Genomic DNA, 12,138 nt, shown 5'->3' with positions numbered 1-12,138 from the left:
TACCAAAAGGAAACGGTTGATGTTCAACCGTTTCAAGAGCCAATGATATTGAAGGAAGAAGTCCAAGGTACAGTAAAGGAATTGGCAAAGAACAAGGCACCAGGAATTGATGGAATACAACTTGAAATCTTTCAAGAAAGTGAGGTGGCACAGGAGGCACTCACTCATCTACGCCTAGAAATATGGCTGACAGATTGGAAGAGATCCTTATTTGTGCCCGTTCCAAAGAGAGGTGACCCAATGGAATGCAGAAATCATTGGACAATATCTTTGATATCCTATGCGAGTAAAGTTTTACTAAAGGTAATACAGAAATGGCTGCAAGCATGCATTAACAGAGAATTACCAGAGGTTCAAACCAGATTCAGAAGAGGCCGTGGAATGAGAGATATTGCTGAAGTCCGATGGAACTTGGCTGAAAGCAGAGAATATCAGAAAGATGTTTACCAGTGCTTTATTGACTATGCCAAGGCTTTCAATTGTGTGGATCATGACAAGCTATGCATAGCATTGTGAAGTATGGGTATTCCTGAATCCTTAATTGTGCTCATGAGGAATCTGTACCTTGATCAAGAAGCATTTGTTCTAACAGAACATGGGAACACTGAGTGGTTTAAAATTAAGAAAGGTGTGCCACAGGGTTGTATTCTTTTACCATACTTATTCAACTTGAATGCTGAGAAATAATCCAAGAATCTGGGTTATATGAAGAAAAATGTGGCATCAGGATTGGAGGAAGACTCATTAACCACCTGTGATATACAGATGATACAACCTTGTTTCCTGAAAGCGAAGAAGACAAAATAATTACTGATGAAGATCAAAGAGAGCAATTGTCCATATGGATTGCATCTCAATGTAAAGAAAACATAAATTCTCCCCACTGTCCAATAAACAACCTTCTTATCAATGGAAAAAATATTGAAGTTGTCAAGGACTTCATTCTTCTTGGATCATGTATCAATACTCATGGAAGCAGCAGTCAAGAAATCAAACAACGTATTGCATTAAGCAAATCTGCTGAATAAAACCTTTTTTTAAAGTGTTGAAAAGCAAAGATGTCAGCTTGAGGACTAAGGTGTGCCTGACCCAAACCATGGTATTTTCAATAACCTCATATGCATTTGAAAGCTGGATAATGAATAAGGAAGACCATAGAATTAATGATTTTGAGTTATGGTGTTGTAGGAGAATATTGAAAGTGCCATGAAGAACCAACAGATCTGTTTTGGAAGAAGTGCAGCCAGAGTGCTCCTTGGAGGCCATATGGCCAAATTGTGTCTCTCATACTGTGGACATATTATAAGGAGGGACCAGTCACTACAGAAGTATATCATGTTTGATAAGGTGGAGCATCAGAGAAAAAGAGGAAGACCTCCAGTGAGATGGATTGGCAAAGTGGCAGCATCAATGGGCTGAAGTGTGCAACAGTTGTGAGGTTGGCCTAGGACAGGGCAGTGTTTTTTCCTGTTGTGCATAAATTCTCTGTGAGTCAGTACCGACTTGATGGCACCTAACAACAACACAGTCATAAAACGAGTGACAGACTAAGTTTGATGGATTGTGAAGTTAAGCCTTCTGCCATATCATTTGAAATGTAGGACATCAAGGGATCAAACGTCTCATGAAGTATTAACTCAGCCAGGACCCTTGCTTATACATATTAAGCGAGTTTCTTGTGTCTACACAACCTCGTGTCTTATACTATCAGAGTGAACATCATCTCTTGCTTCTTTAGAGAATTCCCATGTGAAAAACTGCCTTACCATACTTTCCATGAGGCTGACAATGTCGATTTCAACATAAGTAAGATCAATGGTAAACTTGAGATTTTTATAAGTTAATGTAGCAAAGCATGATTGCATATTCACTTCGAGCCCTGTTGGAACTGAGTCCTGGAGACCTTATAGGTAGCAAAGATATCTCCCTAGTATCAGCTTAGCTAGCTCTGGAAAGTTGGTTGTGGTGGTGATGGTGTGGCATGATTCAGTTTTGACTCATATCAACCATGAATAGGGTTTCCAAAGCTGTAAGTCTTTATATCTTTCACCTGCAGAACAGCTGGTAATTAGAACTTCTGATCTTGAAGTTATCATCCCAACTTGTCTATGTATATAGACATTGTTGTTGTTGTTGTCAGGTGCCATCGAGTCGGAACCGACTCAAAGCGACCCCATGCACAGCAGAACGAAACAATCAATGTCCGATCCTGGGCCAACCCCACCACTGCTGCCACACATGATGCCATCAATGATGCCACCTGGCTGATCCATCTCGTTGGGGGTCTTCCTCTTTTTCTCTGACCCTCCATCTTACCCAGCATGACATCCTTCTCCAGTGACTGTTCTCTCCTGACAATATGTCCAAAGTATAAGAAATGAAACTTAGCTATCCTGGCCTCAAAGGAGCACTCTGGCTGCACTTCTTCCAAAATAGATCTATTGGTTCTTTTGGCAGTCCATGGCACTTTTAGTATTGTCCTCCAACACCACAACTCAAAGGCATCAAAGACATACATAAATAGAAATATGTTGTTGTTGTTGTTAAGTGCCGTCGAGTCAGTTCTGACCCATAGCGACCCTGTACAGGGTTTCAGAGGGTGTAAATCTTTACGGGAGTAGAAAGCTTCATCTTTCTCCCATGGAGTGGCTGGTAGTTTTGAACCGCTGACCTTAAGGTTCACAGCCCAATTCGTAACCACTACGCTACCAGAGCTCCTTATTTAGAAATATATAGACATATATACGTATTTATGTTGTTGTTGTTAAGTGCTGTCGAGGGTATAGGGTTTCCAAGGAGCAGCTGGTTGAGCTTGAACCACCAACCTTGCAGTTCAAATGACTTTGCAGTCTGTGTTTTTGAGTCAGTTCTAAGTCATAGCAACCTTGTATATGGTTTCCATGAGCAGCTGATGGGTTTGAACTGGCAAGCTTGTGGTTTGCAGTCCAGCATTAATGATTCTACAACTCTCTCTCTCAATACACACACACACACACACACACACACACACATAGGAGTGCTGGTATGGAAATGTAGGATAAAGCACTGGCTCACAGGTGCTTTGAACTAAAATGCTGGCAGTTCAAACTCACTAGCCTCTTCTCGGAAATCCTATATAAGGTCGATATGAGTCAGAACCGACTTGACTGCACTTAACAACAATAATATGTATGTTTTAATTTTTCCCAACTGTCAGATTACTCAAAATTATGGCAATCAGAGACTGGCAAAGAAGAAGAATGGTGACATGCTTAACAGAGACCACTTAAATGCCGCAAGTCTTGATAATGTAATATCTCCACAACTGTTTCTGTTTAAAGCTAATAAAAGTAAACATAAGACATTCCCGTCTTTTCCTATCAAATTTATTACTTTGAGCGACAAAATGACAAAATGATTAGCAGTTAATAAGGCCTTGGTTTAAAAGATTGACTGACATTGCATTACTCATTTAATTTCCGTTTCTCTAAGCTTTTTCCCCCTCTTCCTTCCAGCACAGAGGGAATTAATATTATCATATCAAAGGCTTTCCTTTAAATGGGGAGAAAAATCATTTAAAAGGACACAGGCAGTGATTATTCAAACTAGGTTATTTGCACCTTGTATATATAACAATATCATGGTACAACTTCATTTCACTCAAATTGCTGTCAGTCACTAATAGAAGAAATTTGCTTCCATTTTATCAGCACTATTGTGTAGTGTTAGATGGGGGTGGGGGTGAGAGGAGGTATTAAATGTGAAATCTGATAAGAAGCAAATGAACATAGAATCAAGAATTCACCCTGCCATAGAAGACTGCTTTCTGAAGTCATGCTCAGTATGTAAATTCTCCTTCTTAAGTCTTTGCCTTCGGTTTCTTTCAATTCTTTGTTTTCCTTCCATTGCCCATTTTTTCTTAAAGAAGTATATACCTAGAGAAGTGTCAACCTCTGTGGGATTCAGGATATAATTATATGATGCTGCTTTGCTCTTTTATTTCCTTTCATTATGAACCTTGGCAGACAAATGCTAGCAGGGCTGATTTAATATCTAAGGAAGTATGACATATTCTGCAGAAGACTTGTATCCAGGGTTAAAGTTATGAATGGCCCAACGTTTGGCCCAAGCATCAGCCAATGATCTACCAACATTTCTCCCTCTAACTGCAACTGTGTTCCAGCTTGAATGACAAACAGCTCACTTGTCAAATGTTATTCCTTCTTCTAAAAAATACCAAGGGGAGTAGTGGGTTGACCAATGGGTGGAGGAGTGGGAGTGGGAAGTAAAAGATGGACCACTGCATGGAATATGAAACATCAATCACAAAGGTCAGGAGAGCAGAGTATGGTTACCAGGGCTTTGGATGCATTAAATATCATGGGTCCTCAGGGAGAGTGAGGAGGCAAGCAATAACATAATATCAGAACAGAGTGTCCCCATGTCGAAAGGTTTGAAGACAAGACTTGTTAATTCAGGAAACTGCAGAGTTAAATTAGTCTACACCGTGGTGAAAAGCTGTGCCACATATTGTGAGCAAGATAAATTTCCCTTTGCTTGCTCCGATATGCCAGTCCCTGACAGGAGACTGCTGTGAGTAGTTCATTAAAATGTCCAACTCATTGGAAATGTTAAAAAAGGTATCATCCTTCCTATCCATTGTGGGCTCAAATTCTATGGGAGGGAAAAATGGGAGAATGGCTCCAGGAATTTTTCACAGATTTCTATTCCAAAGAGTTAGCATTTTTAATGAAGAGGAAGGTGGCCATACTGTCTTCAGAGTTATCAGCCTAAGTTAGAGGAAGAGACCAAAAGATCCCCTTCCTTACACAGATCTCTTTTCTTGGTGTCTTTGCATTTTGGGTAGAGTCATGCCTGTGCTGTGTTTTTCAATAGATTTTATTTACATAATACCTGAAAAGCGATGCAATATTTGGCCATTACTAAGATGGCAGAGTGTACCTTGTGGATGATTCTGGAGTAATAATATAAAAGATGAATGTGACTGTAGTACTGTTATATTTTAATGTTATGATATGACTTTCCTGGTTCCTAGTGATTAACTAATACTGCTCACCTGAGAGTCAAATAAATATTGTCTCCTGAGAACTTACAATTTTCTTGACGGGGTTAGCTTCATAGATGAATAAAGTCTAACACTACCTGGGTAATCTCAAAGTACTAATACTTGTACTACAACTGTACTGGTAATACTATCTTCTGCCTAAATGTCCTGGGCAGTGGTACTTAACAAAACATTAATTATTGGTCTAATTAGGAATTTGGGCATAACTTTCTGTTCTTCAGTAGTCAAAAAGAAACTCAAGAAAGATAAAACTAAGTTCATAAAATATTATTGTCTTCAAGATTTTCCTTCAGTTGATTTGTAGCCAAAACAATAACAGTGATTCTTTAAATGACTGATGTTATTAAGTGCCATGTAATTGGTTCTGAGCTCTGGTGCTCTGGTAGCGTAGCGGTTACGAATCGGGCTGCGAACCTTAAGGCCAACAGTTCGAAACTACCAGTGGCTCCTCGGGAGAAAGATGAGGCGTTCTGCTCCCGTAAAGATTTACAGCCTTGGAAACCCTGTACAGGATCGCTGTGGGTCGAAACCGACTCGAAGGCACTTAACAACTTAACAACAATTGATTCTGACTCATAGCGACCCTATAAAGGGTTTCTGAAGTTTTGTTTGTTTGTTTGTTTGTTTGTTTTTCGGGAGCGGAAAGCCCTTTCTCCTGCGGAGTGGCTGGTGAGTTTAAACCACTAACCTTGTGGTTTGAAGTCCAGAGCTTATTTCACAGAGCCACTGCACTCACTGAAATGACTCATGTTGTTCTTTAATGCCACTAAGTGTCTTCTGACTCATTGCAACGTGTATAAGGTTTTGAAGGTGTGACTAGTGGGTTGAACCACATATCTTTTGGTTGCAATACAGCATTTGTCTTACAGAGCCACTGTACTCTATTCAGTGACTCATAGTTCTGATTAAAATAATCATTTTTTGAGAAATAATAGCAATAATATATACCTTTTACACATGGATTTCCTTCATCAGATATGGCATTCTAACCAAGTAGTCCAGTGGTGAGGATTTTGTTTTCTTTACATTGAGATTTAATCCATATGGAAGGCTGCTGTCTTTGATCTTCATCAGTATTTTAAGTCCTCTTCATTTTCAGCAAGCAAGGTTGTATCATCTGCATATCACAGGTTGTTAATGAGTCCTCCTCCAATCCTGATGCTACATATTTCTTCATAGAACCCAGCTTCTCGACTTATTTGCTCAGCATAGAGGTTGAATTATTGTTGTTGTTGTTATGTGCCATGGAGTTGGTTCTGACTTATAGCAGCCCTGTACAGGGTTTCCACTGCTGTAAATCTTTACAGAGGAGAAAGCTTCATCTTTCTCCCACAGAACAGCTGGTAGTCTTGAACTGCTGATAGTGAGATTAGCAACCCAATTCGTAACCACTATGCTACCAGAGCTCCTTACAGGTTGAATAAGTATGGTGAAAGAACATAACCTGTCACACACCTTTCTTAATCTTAAACTATTCAGTGTCCCCAGGTTTTGTTCAAACAACTGCTTCTTGGTCCATGCACAGGTCTATGAGCACAATTACGTGTTCAGGAACACTTATATTTCACAATGTTGTACATAGCTTGTCATGATTCACACAATCGAAAGCCTTTGTATAGTTAATAAAGCACAGGAAAAACACCTTTCTGGTATTCTCTGCTTTCAGCCAAGATCCATCAAACATCAGCAATGTTCCACGGCCTCTTCTGAATCCAGCTTGAACTTCTGGAAGTTCTCTGTCAATGTATAGTTGCAATCGTTTCTGTATTACTTTTTGTAACTCTTTACTTGCATGGGATATCAAATACATTGTCCGGTGATTTCCACATTCCATTTGGTCACCTCTCTTTGGAATGGGTACAAATATGGATCTCTTCCAATCAGTCGGCCAGATAGTTGTCTTCCAAATTTCTTGGCAGAGATGAGTGAGTGCCTCCTATGCTGCCTGACTTTCTTAATTTCAATTTTCAATCCATCAATTCCTGATGCCTTCCTTGTTCTTTGCCAATTCTTTCAATGCAACTTGGACTTCCTCCTTCAGTATTATTGACTCTTGGTCATATGCTACTTCTTGGTCATATGCTACCATTTCCTTTTGGTACAATGACTCTGTTTATTCTTTCCATCTCCTTTTGATACTTTCTGCATCATTTAAGAATTTTCCAGGAGAATCTTTCAATAACGAAAGTCGAGGCTTGAATTTTCCTTCAGTTCCCCCACTTGAGAAATGCTGAGCATGTTCTTCCTTTTTGGTTTTCTGATTTCAGATCTTTGCACATTTTGTTGTAATATTTGACTTTGTCTTTTCAAGCTGAGTTTTGACATTTTCTTGTCAGCTCTTATATCTCCACATTTCTGCCATTTGCTTTAGCATCTCTATGTGTAGAACAATTTTCAGTGTCTCTTCTGACATCCATTTTGAACTTTTCCTTCTTCCTTGTCTTCTCAATGACTTTTTTATTTCTTCATTAATGATGTTCATGCTGTCATCCCACAACTCTTCTGGTTTTTGATATTTAGTGTTTATGTATAAAATCTTTTCTTGAGATGATCTCTAAAATCAGGTGAGATATATTCAATTTCATATTTTGGCTCTCGTGGACTTGTTTTCATTTTCTTCACCTTCAGTCTGAATTTGATTATATGTAATTGATGGTTGTTCCACCATCTGCCACTAGCCATGTTTTCACTGATGATATGGAGCTTTTCCATCATCTCTTTCCACAGATGTAGTATATTTTTTTCTGTGTATTCCATCTGGTGAAGTACATGTGTATAATCAATTATTTCTTTTGCTATTTAAAGAATATATTGGAAAGGAACAAATCATTGGTTTTGCAGAATTCTATCATGAGTTCTCCATCATCATTTTTATCACCAAGACCATATTTTCCAACTACTGATCTTTCTGTTTCCATCCTTTGCATTCCCATCATCAGTAATGATGAATATGTCTTGATTGCATGTTTGATCAATTTCAGATTGAAGAAGTTGATAGAGTTCTTCCATTTCATCCTCACTGGTTTGGAGGTTTGTGCATAAATTGGAGTAATAGTGGTATTAACTGGTCTTCCCTGAAGGCATATGTATATTTTCCTATCACAAAAAACGTTGTATGTCATTGCTGATCTTGACATGTTCTTTTTGACGATGAGTTCAATACCATTCCTCTTGAATTTGTCATTCTCAACATAGTCAACCATGCAGTTGTCAGATTCAAAATGGACAATACCAGTCCACTTCAGCTCACTAATGCCTAAAATGTCAATGTATGTGCATTCCATTTCATTTTTAACAACTTCCAATTTTTCTAGATTCATACTTCATACATTCCATGTTCTGATTATTAATGAACACTGATTATTAATGAATGTTTAAAGCTCTTTCTCTTGTTTTTGAGTTGTGCCCCATCAGCAAACGAAGATCCATGGGCTTTTCTTCCACAGGCTTTATTCCATTCACACCATCATGGTCAACTCTACTTTGAGGAAGCATCTCTTAACTAGTCACAATTTGAGTGCCTTCGAATCTGAGGGGCTCATTTTCCAGTACTATATTTGACAGTGTTTCTTGGATATTATTAAGGTTTTTAGTGACTAAATTTTCAGAAGAGGTTCATCTCTCCTTTTTCCTAGTCTGTCTTCTTCTTGATGCTTCTCTGAAACTTGTCCACTGTGGGTGACCCTGCTGGGTTTTAAAGTATCTGTGGCATAGCTTCCAAAATCACAGCAATTAATAAGCCACCACAGTAAGACAAATTGACAGACGAGTGGACAGTGGAGGATATATATATATATTATAACAGGTTAAAAAAGGTGATTTATGCTTGAATATCAACCTTTCCTGTTAACACAACTGTGAATAAAATGGAGCATATAGTGGGCAAAATGATGAAAACTTTCCAGATAATATCAAACACCTTAAGCCAAATAAGTTGATAGGCTTGGAGCCTCAGAATAATAGTCTCCGAAGGCACCATAATCAATTAGCATAGCATAGTCACAAAGACTGTGTTGTACACCTAATTGAGTGAGTAGTGTCTGGGATCTTGAAAGTTCATGAGTTGCCTTCTAAAAGGCAGGTGTTGTTCTCTCCATGTGCAGAAGAAAGAAGAGTGATAAAAATTAATGATGCTTGGAATCTATTAGCCTAGTAAAATAATGGAACATTTGAAATTAGTATCTATGACTCTGAGACTGGATAGCTAGCTGGTGTCAGACTACTACTACTAAGGTTTCTGAAAGGGATCTCATTGGAGGATCCTGGATAGAGTGGGAGAAAATGTGCAACAAAACTCAAAGTTATCAAAATGAATAAAAAAGACTGGGTTTTCTGGTCAGAGGGGACTTGGGGAATCGACCAGTATGGACCTCAAACACACTTCACATCTGAAAAGGTGCCATTTTCAGCCAAGCTAGAGATAGGTTTATGGAGGAGACAAAAGCACTATCAAAGGATCCTTATCATGGAATGGTCAATCATTCAAAATCAAGAGGGCAATTTGTTCCTAAGGACACAGTTGAAAAGGGATAGGAAGATTTGTGCAATGCAAATAGAAACCACAAGGAGAAAGTGTGATAACTAATGTTTCATGGGGTGGTCTGTAACCAATGAGATGAAACAAAATGTATGATTTGTTGAATGGAAAGCTGATGATCTTGTTAATAAACCTCCATTCAATGCACAATAAAAAGTATATACCAAAAGAAATGAGTAGAAATGGCACCACAATATTTATAACCATACCTGGAAAATTAAGAAAAACTCTCATTTAGAATTGATCAGGTCCCCCAATAAAGAAGACAAGTGAAGAATTGTCAGCTGTGAAGTACGTTGATAGCAAAGAATATTGAAAGCACCCTGAACTTCTAGAAGTACAAACTAATGTATATTAAAGCAGTGCAACCAGAATGCTCATCAGATGCAAGGGTGGCAAGACTTCACCTCACACGTTTTGGTCATGTTATCATTGGGATCAGTGTCTGGAGTAAGACATATGCTTGCTAGAGTAGACGATCAGTAGCAAAGAGGAACACCTTTAAGGAGATGGATTGACACAGTGGCAACAATAATGAGCTGAAACATAACAATTATGAAGACGCTTCAGGAATGAGCAATGTTTTGTTCTGCTGTACATAGTGCTTCTTTGAGTTAGAACCAACTTGATGATACCTAACTAAATTAACTGTGCAGACCTTGAACACTTAAATATTTAGACTCTGGCAAAGAGGAGAAATGACTCCAAAAGGCCTATTGTATTGTTTTGCAACTTATAAATATAAAAGGTCTGAAGGGGAAGTGTTGACTGACTATACTAACTGCTGCTAAGACATTCAATGTGGTATAAATCTGAAAAATTGCATACTGACTTGAGAAACAGAAAGGCTACTGGAAACCCTGATAGAGTCAGTTTCATTGAAACAATGGAGTAGAACACCAGGTTAAAACGAGTTGAAGTATCTGTTGTCAGAGTGGAGAAATGTTTGTAGGAGCTTGCCCATGGTAGTGAAAAATAAAATTGACTTGTAGAAACAACAGAATCTAATAGTGTTGGAGATTGATGACACACAATAGTGAGAAGATCTTTCAAGAAAGGAATTGCAAAATAGGTAACGGTAATTCATAATGCAGCAACACACCTGCCTTCCTTAACCCCATGTGGATAGAGCCACAGAACAATGTGTGTTTGAGTCCAGTGTGCATTGGGATGCCAGGTGAATAACAAGGAGAGAGAAATAAATAGGTACAAACAGAAATAAAGGGAGATGAGGAGGGCTCAGGCTTTTTGCAAGAGAGTGTTTTTATAAAAATGTCATGGAACCCAAGTTCTAAAGAAGTAATGTTAAGTGAGAAAGTTAGAATGAAGGAGAAGGCAGTTAGATCACAGGAGCTGAGCTCTCTGAGTAGTCAAAGTGACCATGGGTGAGATTAATCAAGTCAACTGGAAGGATAAGATATTCTTATTAAAAATATTTCTTATTGTTGCTAGTTGCCATCATGTTGGTACTGCTTCATACTGACCCCATGAACTATTAACTATATGAAAAGAAATATTTTGTGGCCCATTAACCATGTCCTATATTGTCACTGGATGTCATGCTGGGTAAGGTGGAGGGTCAGAGAAAAAGAGGAAGACCCCTAACGAGATGGATCGGCCAGGTGGCATCATTGATGGACTCAGATGTGGCAGCGGTAGTGAGGTTGGCCCAGGATCGGACATTGTTTCGTTCTGCTGTGCACGGGGTCGCTATGAGTCGGTTCCGACTCAATGGCACCTGACAACAACAAAAACAGTATTTTAATATCATGAGAAATTGTGATAAAAACCATTGAAGACTAGGTATATTTAGTGTTGGTTTCTGAAAAGTATGAATCAAGAATCTTTTTTCACTTCAGTGAATTCCAAAGATTTGTTTTCCCTCTTCCATTAGCTAATTTGCATTTGTTTGCTTCTCCATGAATGCAAATCACCTTCCACAAGGTCATGGAGAATAGGCTGGTTCCTTCAGCAGCTCACAGTTGTCCCACTGGACTTATAAGATGCTTCTTGGTCTTTTAAGCTGTCATTTGGGTTCCCTAGGCCCCCAATATGTTAAAATAAATAACCATGTATTGTTCTGACTTCCAACTGCATGACCTGCTGTCTGTGCTTGGCATTTGCTGCCAGTGGTCCTGTCTATTACCCAATGCATATCCCTGGGTTCCCATGCTGAAAGTCATCTGGGGACAGGTTTAGTCATGTGTCCTTCCTCCAGAGCTTGTTGCTTCCATTCATTTTGCATAAAATACATTTATATCAGTTCATCATAGTCTCACTGAGAGGGGAACATATGAATTATCAAAGTGAATATTTGCTTGTGGTTTTACCAGTTTACATGAATTACCCATTCATTTACTTTTCTCTGAGTCTACATGAGTCATATAAATAGAGTTTTCAAATTTCTAAATTGTTGTTGTTGTCAGGTGCCATCGAGTTGGAACCCACTCATAGCGACCCCATGCACAGCAGAACGAAACAATGTCTGATCCTGGGCCAACCTCACTACCGTATATTTAAAAGGAAAAAAAAAAAG

The 12,138-nt window shown here is 38.8% G+C and overlaps 1 pseudogene; it reads left to right on the top strand.

Annotated features, from left to right (window-relative positions):
• The first annotated feature begins 4,420 nt into the window (after positions 1-4,420).
• LOC102829647 overlaps positions 4,421-12,138 on the top strand; it is an 11,577-nt pseudogene continuing 3,859 nt past the window's right edge.

The sequence above is a fragment of the Chrysochloris asiatica genome, unplaced genomic scaffold, assembly GCF_000296735.1.
Source record: "Chrysochloris asiatica unplaced genomic scaffold, ChrAsi1.0 scaffold00195, whole genome shotgun sequence".
Lineage (NCBI taxonomy): Eukaryota > Metazoa > Chordata > Mammalia > Afrosoricida > Chrysochloridae > Chrysochloris > Chrysochloris asiatica.
Note: the sequence above shows the minus strand (reverse complement) of the source record. Positions and strands in the feature narration are given on the sequence as shown.